Source organism: Camelus bactrianus, chromosome X, assembly GCF_048773025.1.
Source record: "Camelus bactrianus isolate YW-2024 breed Bactrian camel chromosome X, ASM4877302v1, whole genome shotgun sequence".
NCBI lineage: Eukaryota > Metazoa > Chordata > Mammalia > Artiodactyla > Camelidae > Camelus > Camelus bactrianus.
The window spans coordinates 75,680,688-75,695,124 of NC_133575.1; positions in this window are offsets into that span (position 1 = coordinate 75,680,688).

Sequence of the window (14,437 nt, forward strand, 5' to 3'; positions counted from 1 at the left end):
AGCATATTTTAATTGTGTAATATCAGGTTGGTACTGGACTTGTCAGTATAAACTCTCTTCTGAGGGGATTTAGAATCTTTGACTTCCTGGTAAGAATGAGCGAACCCAAGCAATCAGATTTTCACTTATGAATACCACTCTCCACTCAAAGACTCCAGAGGTCTTTGGAGAAATGGTCTATTCCGAGTCTGGATCATGAAGAATACAAGATGATCATAGAATAGTTTTTTGCACCAGAAAGATAGGAAATACTCAACAAATGATGGAGACGTGTCTAAGGGACACAAGAGGTAGTTTTGAATGAATCTCCACTGGCCAAATTGAGGCAATCTAAGACCCAATTAAATGATTATAGTAATGGATAATAATCATTTGAATATTATAGAATCCAAGGTAACTAACCTTAAACAACAAAGTCTTATTGTATTAAAAATAGAAGAGAAAAAGAATATGGACCTGGAGAATGTCATTCTAAGGCCACACATTGTATTTTTTCATCAATATTAAATTTCCAAAATAGGCAAAACTATAGATACAGAAGTTAGACTAATAGTTTCCAGGGGCTCTGTGGAGCTAAGAACCATATGTTATTGCTAATGAGTATGGAGTTTCTTTTGGGAGACAAAAATATTCTAAAATTGGATCATGATTATTGGTGCAAAACTCTGTGAATATAATAAAAAACAGCAACTCAAAACATCTAAGTTTACACCTTAAGTTAGTGAATTGTATGGTTTATAAATTATATTTCAATAAAGTTTAACAAATAGAAGTTAAAGAAAACCTTTTCTAATTAACAAAATGTGAGTGAGTTCAACACTAGTCAATATATGGTACAAAAAATGTAAAAAGATTTTTTTTAAGCAGGCAGGGGAAAATGATACCAAAAGAAAATTTGGATCTATAAAATGAAGGAATAATAATCATTATATATGTTAAATAGTTGATTAAGTATACTTAAAATTATTTTAACAATTTTAATTCTATTTAAAAGATAATTGCCTGTATAAAGCAAAAATAATAACAGTATATATCTAAAATGTATTAAAATATCATAAAGGATAGGAGATAGAAATAAAAGTATACTCTTTTAAAAATTAAGGCTGCAAAAGTAGCATAATTTTATGTGAGAATAGATTATGATAACTTATAGAAGACTGTAAATTTTAATGTAACTTAAAAAGAAAAAAATCATATTTAGATATCTAGCATGGATTCAGAAAAATACTCAATCCAAAATGAGACAAGAAAGAAGAAAATGAAATAATCAGATATGAAGAATAGAAAAAAGAATAGCAACATAGCATATTAAAACCAAATATATCTAAGACTATAATAAATATATACTATTTTAACACTCCATTAAGTTTTTAAATATAAATTCACAGACTGATTAAAAGAAAAAGGATGAGAAAAATTGTACCACACAAATAGTAATCAAAAGAAAGCTGGTGTGGCCATATTAATATCAGATTAAATAGATTTCAAAACAAATAATCTAACCAGGTATAAAGAGAAATATTTCATAATAATTCAAAAAAATTCTTCAATAAGACATTAAAATTCTAAATTGTATATGCACCTAATAACAAAGCTTAAAGATAAATGAGACCAAAATTAACATATGTGAAATGAGAAACAGACAAATCTCCAATTTTAACTGACGATTCCAATTTTTCTCCAGTAACTGACAGAATGCGTAGACATATAAATCAGTACTTGATAGAAATGTTCTTTATTATGATTTTGTTAGGGGTTCTAAGAGTATGTATTTGTCAAAACTCATAGGTTGTTTCCATGTCTCCATGGCTCTTGTAAATAGTGTTATTATGATCATTGGGGCGCATGTGTCTTTTTGAATTAAGGTTCCCTCTGGGTATACGCCCAGGAGTGGGATTGCTGGATCATATGGTAAGTCTATTTTTAGTTTTTTGAGGAATCTCCATACTGTTTTCCATAATGGCTGCACCAAACTACATTCCCACCAACAGTGTAGGGGGGTTCCCTTTTCTCCACACTCTCTCCAGCATTTATCATTTGTGGACTTTTGAATCACAGCCATTCTGACAGCTTTAAGGTGAAACTTCATTGTAGTTTTGATTTGCATTTCTCTGATAATTAGTGACATTGAGCATTTTTTCATGTGCCTATTGGCCTTTCGTATGTCTTCACTGGAGAATTGCTTGTTTAGATCTTCTGCCCATTTTTGGATTGGGTTGTTTGTTTTCTTCTTATTAAGTTATATGAGCTGTTTATATATTTTGGAGATTAAGCCCTTATCAGTCTTATCTTTTGCAAACATTTTTTCCCATTCCATAGGTTGTCTTTTTGTTTTGCTTATGGTTTCCTTTGCTGTGCAAAAGCTTATAAGTTTATTTAGGTGCCATTTGTTTATTTTTGCTTTTATTTCTATTGCTTGGGTAGATTGCCCTATGAGAACATTGCTGAGATTTATGTCTGATAATGTTTTGCCTATGTTTTCTTCTAAGAGGTTAATAGTATCTTTTATGTTTAAGCCTTTAAGTCATTTTGAGTTTATTTTTGTGTATGGTGTGAAGGGTTGTTCTAACTTCATTAATTTACATGCAGCTGTCCAGATTTCCCAATACCATTTGCTAAAGAGATTGTCTTCAACCTAAATGTCCATCGACAGATGACTGGATAAAAATGTTGTGGTATATTTATACAATGGAATACTACTCGGCCATAAAAAAGAATAAAATAATGTCATTTGCAGCAACATGGATGGACCTAGAGAATGTCATTCTAAGTGAAGTAAGCCAGAAAAAGAAAGAAAAATACTATATGATATCACTTATATGTGGAATCTAAAAAAAAAAAAAAGACAGATGAACTTATTTACAGAACAGAAACAGACTCACAGATATAGAAAAGAAACTTATGGTTACCAACAGGGGAAAGGGGTGGGAAGGGATAAATTGGGAGTTCCAGATTTGCAGATACTAACTAAAATACATAAAACAGATAAACAACAAGTTTATGCTGTACAGCACAGGGAACTATATTCAATATCTTGTAGTAACCTATGGTGAAAAAGAATATGAAAATGAATATATGTATGTTCCTATATGACTGAAGTATTTTGCTGTACACCAGAAATTGAAACCTCATTGTAAACTGATTATACTTCAATAAAAATAAATTAATTAATTTAAAAAAACAACTCATAGACTTGTATACCTAAAACTCTTTATTTCAAAGATACCATCATTGAAAAAGTAATACAGAGGCATGATGCCAGAGTATAGGGCACAGAAACACCTTCCAAATTTTCTCTTCTCTATAAAAGCAATAAGAAAACTGACAAAAATTGTTCAGAATTAACTTCTTCAGAACTCTAGAAATTAACCAAAGGAGTGCAGTAAAACAGGAAGCATTGTTTTCTTTAAGAAAAAGCATATCTGAAAGAACACTGAGCTTTGTGGTATTTTTAATTACCCCAATCCCATGTTCCATCTTCTAGCTCCATGGTAGCTAACCTTAAAAACTAAAAGCCTGAATTTTCAATGGCAACCAGCAGCTTAGAAATCAACAGAAGGAACAGAATGGGCTAAAGCTCCTTGAAAGCCTCATATACAAGGAATTATTGTTATGTGACCTGTCTGGCTGTTCCTTGGAATACCCTACTTGCAAAGTTCTCTGTATTTTATACTGACTTGAGACTCAGGTAGTGTTAAGAAAGCATTTGCCATAAAAATCACAATAACATTGTGGGTGCCTGAGGCAGGGGATAACAGTTGGGGCAAGCAATAAACTAATAAAAAAGCTTTAAAGAAAAAGCTAGAGACTCATATGTCCATAGGGACTTTTAAAACTTCTGACATATTTCTTGGAATCTAGAGACCACAGGAATGTGTAGGTATGTGCATTTCCAGGGTTGCTCACATGCTCAGGTAATACCAGAGAAGACCCTCAGTGCGCACTTGTGGCTAACTCTGAGACTCTGCACAAGCAGTGAGTGGTTTAAGTCAGTGTTGTCAACTGGCTGGATGAGTGTGAAGGTATAACACTTTATATACACCAGGATAGGTATAATAAAAAAGGAAGAAAGAAAAATAACACATGGCAGAAGCCAGTCCCAAAAGGCCACATATTTTATGATTTAATTTATATGTAATCCCCACAATAGGCAAGTCAATACAGATTGAAAGTAAATTAGTGGTATCCAGGGCTTGAGGCTGACAGCATAGAGGAATTTGGGTATGGGGTTTCTAAAACTCATGGAATGATATACCTCAAAAGGCTAAATTTTATCATATGTCAATTATCTATTGATAAAAATTTACAAATTATTTTCATTCTTCTAACAAATAAAAAAAAAATCAATAAGCCATCTCAGTAGAAGCAGAAAAGATATTTAACATCCATTCATGATAACTGTCACAAAAGTAGGAATAGAAAACAATTCTTATCACAACAGAGTATTTAACAAGATTTAGCAAACAGTATTCTTAGTATTGAAATGGTGATATATCTTTTTTTACATCAGTAAAGACATGATATCTACTATACCACTGTCATTCAACATTGCACTAGAAGTCCTAATTAGTGTGGTAAGACTAGGAAAATATAGTAAATTTATAAGAAGTTGAAAACAAAATAAATAATAGGAAAATTTATCAGTATGAAAGACTAGAAGATGAATATGCATATATAAGATTTAGTTGCATGAACTAGCCAGAGTTATAGAATCTAATTTTAAATTTTAAGTTATTTAAAAACTGTAACACAAGTTTTGCTATGACTGTGTTTGTGTATATATATATATAAAATTAATATTTTTCTGGAAAATGCTCATACTACCTAAATAAATGATAGGAAATGCCATTTTTACGGATAGGAAGGGTCAATATTATTGACACTGAATCTCACCAACTTGATTTGAAGTGTCAATGCAATCTCAATTAAAATGTCCAGAAGGAGTGATGTCAGCAAGATGGCACAATAGGGGGTCCCCAGGCCTATTTCCCTCTCAGAAACACGGAAGTAGCAACTCTCCACAAATGAGAATGCCTTTGTGAGAATAGACCACAAAAAAAGAAAAGAAAAAGTACATTGGAAAAGGTAAGAGGAATTTCACATGTCACTCTCTCAAGCTGGCTTAGTACCATTTCTATAGTGAGCTTAAGCATCAGAATCAATCAAGCAAAAGAAAGAATTAATGAACTTAAAGAAAGGTCATTTGAAATTTTCCAGTCAGAGGAATGAAGAGGAAAAAAAAATGAAAATGAGTAAAGAAAGCCTATGAAACTTATGGGACAACATCAAAAGGGACAACATACACATTATGGGAGTGCTAGAAGGAGAAGAAAGAGAGAAAGGGACAGAAGAGATATTTAAAGAAATAATAGATGAAGATCTCCCAAATTTGAGGAGGAAATGGGCATCTAGATTCATGAAGCCCAAAGGACCACAAATAGGTTGAAACAGATTAGATCTAAAGTGAGATATATTATAATTAAATTGTCAAAAGTCAAAGAAAATGAGAGAATTTCGAAAGCAGCAAGAGAAAAGTGACTTGTTACATACAAGGTATCTACCATAAGAGTATGAGCAGATTTCTCAGCTAAAACCTTGCAGGCTAGGAGACAGTGGGATAATACATTTACAATCCTGAATACCAAAACCTGCCAACCAAGAATACTATTCCAGGCAAAACTTTCCTTCATAAATTAAAGGAGACGTGAAGACTTTCCCAAATAAACAAAAGTTCAAGGAGTTTGTCACGCTTGATCTTCTTTAAAAGAAGTGCTAAAGGGAGTTCTTTTAGTTGAAATGAATAAATATTAAGCAGCAACATGAAAGCACATGAAATATAAATCTCACTGGGAAAGATACAGGCTACCTCAGAAATATTGCAAGTTCAGTTTCAGACCACTGTAATAAAGTTAATATCACAAAAGCAAGTTATAGGAACTTTTGGTTTCCCAATACATATAAAAGTTATGTTTACACAATACTGTAGTCTATTAAGTATGCAGTAGCATTATGTCTATAAAATAATATGCATACCTTAATTTTAAAAAATTTATCACTAAAAAATGCTAACCATCAAAAACCTTTAATTTGTAAAAAAAAAATGCATCATCTGCAAAGCACAATAAAGTGAAACACAGTAAAATGAAGTATTCCTGAAAATATAAAGACAAACACAGAATATTGCAATACCTTAATAGTGGCACATAAATCATTTTTAACCCTAATATGAAAGTTAAGTCAAAAATATTAAGAATAACTATTACCACAAAAACTTAAAAGATAATATAAAAAATAAACTCAGAAATAAATAATATAAAGTGTGTGAGGGGGAGTATATTATAGAGCTTTCATATGTAATTGAAGTTAAGTTCTTACAAGCTTAAAATAGGCTATTATAACAATAAGAGTTTCAGAGCAAGCTTCATGGTAAATACAAAGAAAAATCCTACCGTAAATATGGTAGACACAGAAAACAAGATCAGAGCAGAAAGAAATCAAATAGAGAATAGGAATGAAATAAAGAATTAAAAATGAGTAGCAGAACTGAATAAACATTTTTCCAAAGAGGAAATTCATATTGCCAACAGGCACATGAAAAGATGATATTGGAAGCCCTAGCCAGAGCAATGGGGCAAGAAAAAGAAAAACAGACATCTAAATAAGAAGGAAATAAGTAAAATAATCTCTGCAGATGACATGATATTACGTCTAGAAAACCCTGAAGACACCAGAAAAAACATGGTGAAATAAACAAATCCAGTGGAGTTGTAGGATACAAAATCAACATGCTAAAATCAGTTGCATTTCTATACACCACCAACAAACTATCCAGAAAGAAATTTAAGAAAACAATCTAATATACAATAGCATCAAAAAGAATAAAATTCTTAGGAATAAGCCTGTTTAAAGAGGTGAAAAATTTACATACTGAAAACTACAAAATCTTGATGAAAGAAATTAAAAGACACAAATAAATGGAAAGATGTCCTGTGCTCATGGATTGGAAAACTTAATATTGTTAAAATATCCATACTACCCAAAGCAGTATACAGATTCAATACAATCACTATCAAAATTCTAAAGATATTTTTATAGAAATAGAAAAAATAATTCTAAAATTCATATGGACTCCAAAAGACACCAAATAGCCAGAGCAATTTTAAGCAATAAGAACAAAGCTGGAGGCGTCACATTTCCTGGTTTCAAAGTGTATTACAGAGCTACAGTTACCAAAACAACATATTACTGGCATGAAAATAAATCCATGAAGACTTGATCTTCTGCAGTGGTGCCAAGAATAGACATTGCAGAAAAGATCATCGCATCAGCAAATAGTGTTGGAAAAAGTGGATATTCACAAGCAAAAGAATTAAATTAAATTGTTATCTTTTATTATATACAAAAATAATTTTAAATATATTAAAGATTTAAATATAATATCCAAAACTGTGAACTCCTAGAAGAAAATATAGGGGAAAAGCTTTTTGACATTGACCTTGGCAATGATTCCTTAAATATAACATCCAAAGAACAGGCAACAAAAGCAAAAATATATGTGGGATTACATCAAACTAAAAAGCTTCCCCATAGCAAAGGAAATAATCAACAAAGTGAAAACGCAACCTACAGAATGGGAGAAAATATTTGCAAACCATAAACCTGACAAGAAGTTAATTTCCAAAATATATAAATATTTCTTATACTTAACAGAATAATAAAAAATAACCCAATTAAAAAATGAACAAAGGATCTGAATAAACATTTCTCAAAAGAAGACATACAATTGGCCAACAGGTATATGAATAAGCTGCTCAACATCACTAATCATTTGGGAAATGCAAATCAAAATCACAGTGAGATACCATGTCTCACTTGGACGATTTTTATAAAAAAAACAAAACCTGAAGATAGCAAATGTTGGCAAAGTGGTGGAGAAATTGGAGCCCTTCTACTTTTGAGGGTGAAGGATATGTCTATTATCTTTATTGGGAACAATGGTAACATGAGTGTATACATATGTCCAAACTCATCAAATTGTATGTATTAATTATGCACATTTTGGTATACCAATTATACCTCAATAAAGCTGGAAGGAAAAATCACTGCAGGGTTTTTCTGGAATTTCATAAGTTGATCATACAAAGTGTGTGAAAGTGCAAAGGGCCAACAGTTGCTGTGAAACTACTGAGACACAATAATTATATGGTATTTGTACCCTACCAAATATCAAGGCTTATCATAAACCTATAGTGATTAAGTCAGAACATTACTTGTGTAAGGATAGACACACTTAAAAACCAAAAAGAATATGGAGAATAAAAAGAAACAACAAATTTACAGATCCTTGTATATTATAGAAGTGACATTAAAGATCAGTGGAGAAAAAAGGAACTAGTTGAAAGATTATGCTAAAAAAATTGGTCATCTTTATGGAAAAAATTATGCATCTCTAATCCACAGCATCAATTCCGGAAACATTAAGGATCTAAGGGGAAAAAACAAAATTATAAACTTCTTAAAATAAAATATAAAAGAATATTTTTAACTGTCAGAATAGGGAAAAAATTTCTTAAGCAAATAAAAAGTACTAACTATAAAAGAAATGAGAAACAAATTTGGGTGCTACATAATTAAGATATTTTGTCCATCAAGACAGTCTAAAAATGTGAAGAGATGACCAGCATTTATAACAGTGTAAAAAATGTAGTATTAGTATCCAGACTATGTAGGAAACAACATAGAAATCCTGCTACAAATCAATCAAAGGCACTTGATTTTTATAAAAAGGACATAAATAGGCATTTCATGGAAGACAAAAATATGAATTGCCAATGATGAAACTCAAAATTAGAAAAAGCAGTGAAATAAAACTATAAAGATGTGTTTTATGCAATTAAATTTCATAATAATAAAGACATTTGATGACACAAAGTTTGGAAAAGAATGTGGATAAAAGAGAATTCTACTACTAGTGGGAGTGTGAATCAGGCAACTATTTTACACAATAGTTTGGCGTTAGTCAATAAAGCTGAACACACCAAAACCTATGATTCAGCAGTACCACTCCTAGGTTAGAGGTCCAAGCAAGTAAGAAAATATTAGGGCAGGAATATATTTAGTCATAAAAAATAAAAACTTTGCTTTTTTATACATTCAATCATTAAATTCATGATTATTATATTAGTGGAATATATATATATATATATATATATATATATATATATATATATATATATCCAGTATATTCAGTAAGTATTGTGTATTCATAATAAAATTTATTAAACTTACATCTGCATGGTAACATTTGAGGCAGAGAGAGATATTTAGTTTGTTTTGTGGCATTATTCACTCTTTCTCTAATAAATGGCATGCATTACAGAAAGTCCCTAAAACAATCAGAACTGGTAAGTACTAAAGTAGTAATAGTCAATGTTATGGCATATGTAGTGTGATTCACTTCTATAATTACATACACACACACACACACACACACACAAACACCAACATACTCACAAGTACATGACTATAGAATTTTGTGTGCATAATGTTTTAAGAAGTTTTCTACTGCTCTCTAATAACTACTTAATTTGAAATCCCAACACTGCCCACTATAAACTACTGAAGTCTTTCCAAAAAATGTGTTTATTTTTCAAGGTTTGCTGTCTAAATAGAAAATGGAAGTAGTCATGTTCTTCTAGTGAAACTATCATTCTGAGAAAATCACATGCCTTCTGAGTTATAGTCTTTCTAAATATTAGAATATGAAGATAATTAGGTCATCTATTCAAGAACAGCTTCAGATTTTAGGGAAGAATTGACTAGTACATTTACATCTGAGTGGTGTTCTCCCAAATACATAGCCAGATGTACATTAAAAAAATTATCTATCTCGTAAAGAGCAGAAGTTTCCAAGTAATCTGTTCATCGATCTTATGTTGTTCATCTTGATTTAAAGAATAAAAAATTCAATTTTCAAAGGATTAAATATCTTGATTTTTACCTGAAACTTATGACTTGCAAATGATGGGTTTTTTTTTTTTTGGACCATACACATTAAAATTAAGTGAAAAATTTTGGGTTTTGTTCATCTTTAGAAAAGTGACAACTTTTAAAAGTCTCTGATGAGGAATAACGCATGTATGATCAATGTTTCGCTTGCATGACTGTCTTTGCCCTATGATATTCTATTTATCTGTGTCCATTCTTTTCTTCCTTTGTTCTTCTCCTTTTCCCCAGTGTTTAATTTTTGAACCCATTGACATAAATCAGATTGCTAATGGTACATTCTTAATAAATGCCTCAGTCTATCCTTTTGATAATCCTGAAAAGTACAGCCATGAAATCATGCAAAATTTCATTAGACAGACAGTATGGGGCTCTTGCAAATATATGAGTTCTACTGTTTTCTTATCCATAGGAAAGAACTTCACTGAACAAAATTAAAAGCATGACTTTATAATTTGTTTATATTTTTCTTTAGATTTCCATAAATGACTTAAGCATTATAAAGATTGGTGAAAATATGTGTAGGGTGTTTTATAGTATTTAGGAAATAAAAGTAATATTATGCATAAGGTGCTGCATTAAAATTGTTGTTGGTTTATAACCGATGCCACTTGAAAAATTCCCTATATAAGTATTCTTGAAATCTCATGAAACACTTTAAACTTCAGAGGATTAAGCATAATCTTCATATTTACTTTAGAAACAGATTTTGGAAGGGTTTGGATGTCTGAAAATACATATTTTAAAACTATGAATTCTTAAATAGGCAACTGTCATAATGCATAATGTGATGAATCAATGGAATTATATATTCTTCATTTTTCACCAAAATTTTCACTAAAATTTTATTTAGAAAAATATTTTCTTGCTATTATGATTGTAATTAGATTAATCGTCCTGCTGCCTTAGCCATGGCTTTCCTTTTACAGAGTTGTACTCCTTCAAATGCAATCATAATATGCTTCTTCTACTTTGTTACATTCTAGCATTTTTTCCCCACTATTCTGTAGCAAATTTACATATTTACTTGTTTCCTGTTCTTTGTGAATAGAAAGTGATTGGCGGTGAGACATTTAAAAGAACCACGCCAACAAAAATAAAACATATTGCAGGCTCTGAATGATGTGATAACGAAATGGAAAGAAAAAAGTCTGTTGTCAAATATAGAAATTATGGCAAATTTTGACAAGAAAAAAATCTCCATAATAGTGCAGCTCATGTACATGAAGGATGTTAAAATCAAGAGTAGAATAAATCAACCCTTATAAAACGAGTATCCTGATTTTGAAACCTGCTACTTATATTCTAAATGTTATTCGTCTTCACATTCTCCAAAAACTATGCTTAGAATATTCAATAATTAAACACAGGCAAATCTGTAAGCAAGAAGAACTCTAGAAAAAAAATTGTCTTCCGCGTTTGATATTCCCTTCATTACTTCTTTGAGTCTAATTTCTTTAGTTGTCTAAAGCTTTCCCTGTTCTGCATCAATCCACTGGTGCACTAGAACTTCTTGACAGTTTGCTTCTTCTCATCTTTTTAGTCTTGTGTTCAATTTCCCCTGGGACCCTCATCTATAGCTATTTCTAGCCTCAAGCCTTTTGTATTTGTCTCTCCTTCTTTTTGGAAGTGATTTAAAATTGCCATCAATTGGATAAAAATATATTTAGATTGCTTAACTGGCAAGGCATATTTGTGTCTTTTTTTGGATTGGTGATGATTTGCTATAGAGATAAAATACCATCAAGAATATCTAATGTGCTTGACAAAATTAAAATAAAATTAAACACGAAAATTTAGAAAAGTTTCCTGTGCCAAGAATACAGCATTAATTGACTCAAAGAGAAAAGTGAAGTGCTACTTCTTATTCTGACTTCTCCACATGAGATCATCTTTGAATATTGGAAAAACAGAAATCTCCCAACTCTTTTTCTTTTTAATTTTTTTTGTTGAAGTATAGTCGGTTTACAATGTTGTGTTAATTTCTGGTGTATAGCATAGTGATTTGTATATATATATACATTCCTTTTCATATTATTTTTCATTATAGGCTTCTACAAGGTATTGAATATACTTCCCTGTGCTATACAGTAGGACCTTGCTGTTTATCTATCTTATGTATAGTAGTATGTATCTGCAAATCCATAACTCTCAATTTATCCCTCCACCTCTCCCCCTTTCCTCCTTGGTAACCACAAGTTTGTTTTCTATGTCTGTGATTCTGTTTCTGTTTTGTAAATAAGTTCATTTGTGTAATTTTTTCTTTTAGATTCCACATATAAGTGATATCATATAGTATTTTTCTTTCTCTGACTTATTTCATTTAGTATGGCAATCTCGAGGTCCATCCATGCTGCTGCAAATGGCATTATTTTATTCTTTTTTATGGCCGAGTAGTATTCCATTGTGTATATATACTAAATCTTCATCCAGTCATCTGTCAATGGACATTTAGGTTGCTTCCATGACTTGGCTATCACACATAGTGCTACAATGAACACTGGGGTGCTTGTATCTTTTTGAATTAGAGTTTCCTCTGGATATATACCCAGGAGTGGGGTTGCTGGATCATATGGTTAAGTCTATTTTTAGTTTATTAAAGAATCTCCATACTGTTTTGCATAATGGCTGCATCAAACTACATTCCCACCAACAGTGTAGGAGGCTTTCCTTCTCTCCACTCCCTCTCCGGCATTTCTCTTAACATAGACACACAGATACAGATACACACACATGCACATATACAGCTTAAAATTCTTTATATATTATACTGCTGTTATCCATGTAGTAAAATTCATTATGTTTCATTGAAAAGAAAAGATTTTCAAACTCTCTTAAAAAACACTGTATTATTCTTCTCTGGGATGTATGGTGAGAGAAAAGGAAACAATTTTTGTGCAGCCAGTTATGTTAAATCACATACCATAACATTTACCTTTTTTATTGTGGTAAGAACTTTTAACATGGGATCTACTTTCTTAACATGTTTTTAAGTGTATGATACAGTATTGTTAACTACAGGCATGAAGTTGTACAGCTGACTTTTAGAACTTATTCATCTTGCATAACTGAAATTTTATACCTGTTGTTGCATAGCAGTTCCCCATTTCCCCTTCCCCACAGCCCTTGGCAGCCACCATTTTACTCTCTGCTTCTAGGAGTTTGACTATTTTAGGTACTTCATGCTAGTGTAATCATGCAGTATTTTCTCTGTGACTAGTTTATTTCAATCATAATCCTTTTAAAGTGTACAATTCAGTGACTTATAATATGTTCACAATATTGTATAACCATCACTACTATCTAATTGCAGAATATTTTCATCACACTGAAAAAAGAGATGCTGTCCCATTAGCAGTTATACTCTATTCTTTCTTCCTCCAATCCCCTTTTAAGAACTCAGTAATGGATGGGAAAAATGTATACAATAAAAAAGAAATTTATTATAAGTCAAGGTGTCACCTAACATAAGAACTTTTTTCTAAATAAGCAAAAGCAACTGTGAATGGCTCTACATGTCATTCTTTTTAAGATCATGGTTATATAAGACTACACTGAGAGTAATAGAAAAATTATGACAATTGGATAGGCAACACAGAGATGTCAGGAAGAACTTATCCTAAAATTGTAGGATTTTTAAAATCTCATTCAAAAGGGCTTATCAATGGAGACCATATTGAAAAGGAAGACTAAAGGATCTTTAATAGAGTTGCCCTGTAACTTGTTCCTCTTCCAACATTGTCATTCAAAAAATTCCAAAGTTATTTACTGATATCTAAAATGGATTTTTTTAATATCAAATGCAGTTGAAAAGTCCTTATCCAATCAAGAGTATATGTGCTTGCTTCAGGGCAAAGAAGAAGACTTCCAACCATTAGATTCTTATTTTCAAAAGCCTGACTCAATCAAGAAAAGGGTTTAGGAGTGGAGAAGCTGTGAAAAGAAATACTGCTTGTTAGGTTATTTCTACCCTTTCAGAGTTGGTTGACAGTTATTCCCAAACTTAATTAAATAATTGAAAAGAAAAATAACGATTCCAGCATTTTACTGTTATTCATAATTTTTCATAACTTTAGGTGGGCCTCTTAAATAGTATGTGACAATGATAACATGACATTAATTGAATTATTCAGTTTCACTTCATTTTATGTGGTTTCTTGGTTTTTAATAAAAATAGATGAAATAATTTTGGAAAAAAATCAGTTTCATAATAGTGACAATTTAACACTATTTCTATTTAGGTATCTAAGTGTTTTTTAACTGCATATATACAAAAGAAGATGCCTGGATAATTTGTAAGTGATGAAAATGCATCCTGATTTAGTGAACATCCCTCATCTCATATGGATATAAAATAAAAGAAAATGAAAAAATATTGTTTGTAATGAGAACTTTTAGGATTTACTCTCAACAGCTTTCATATATCACATAC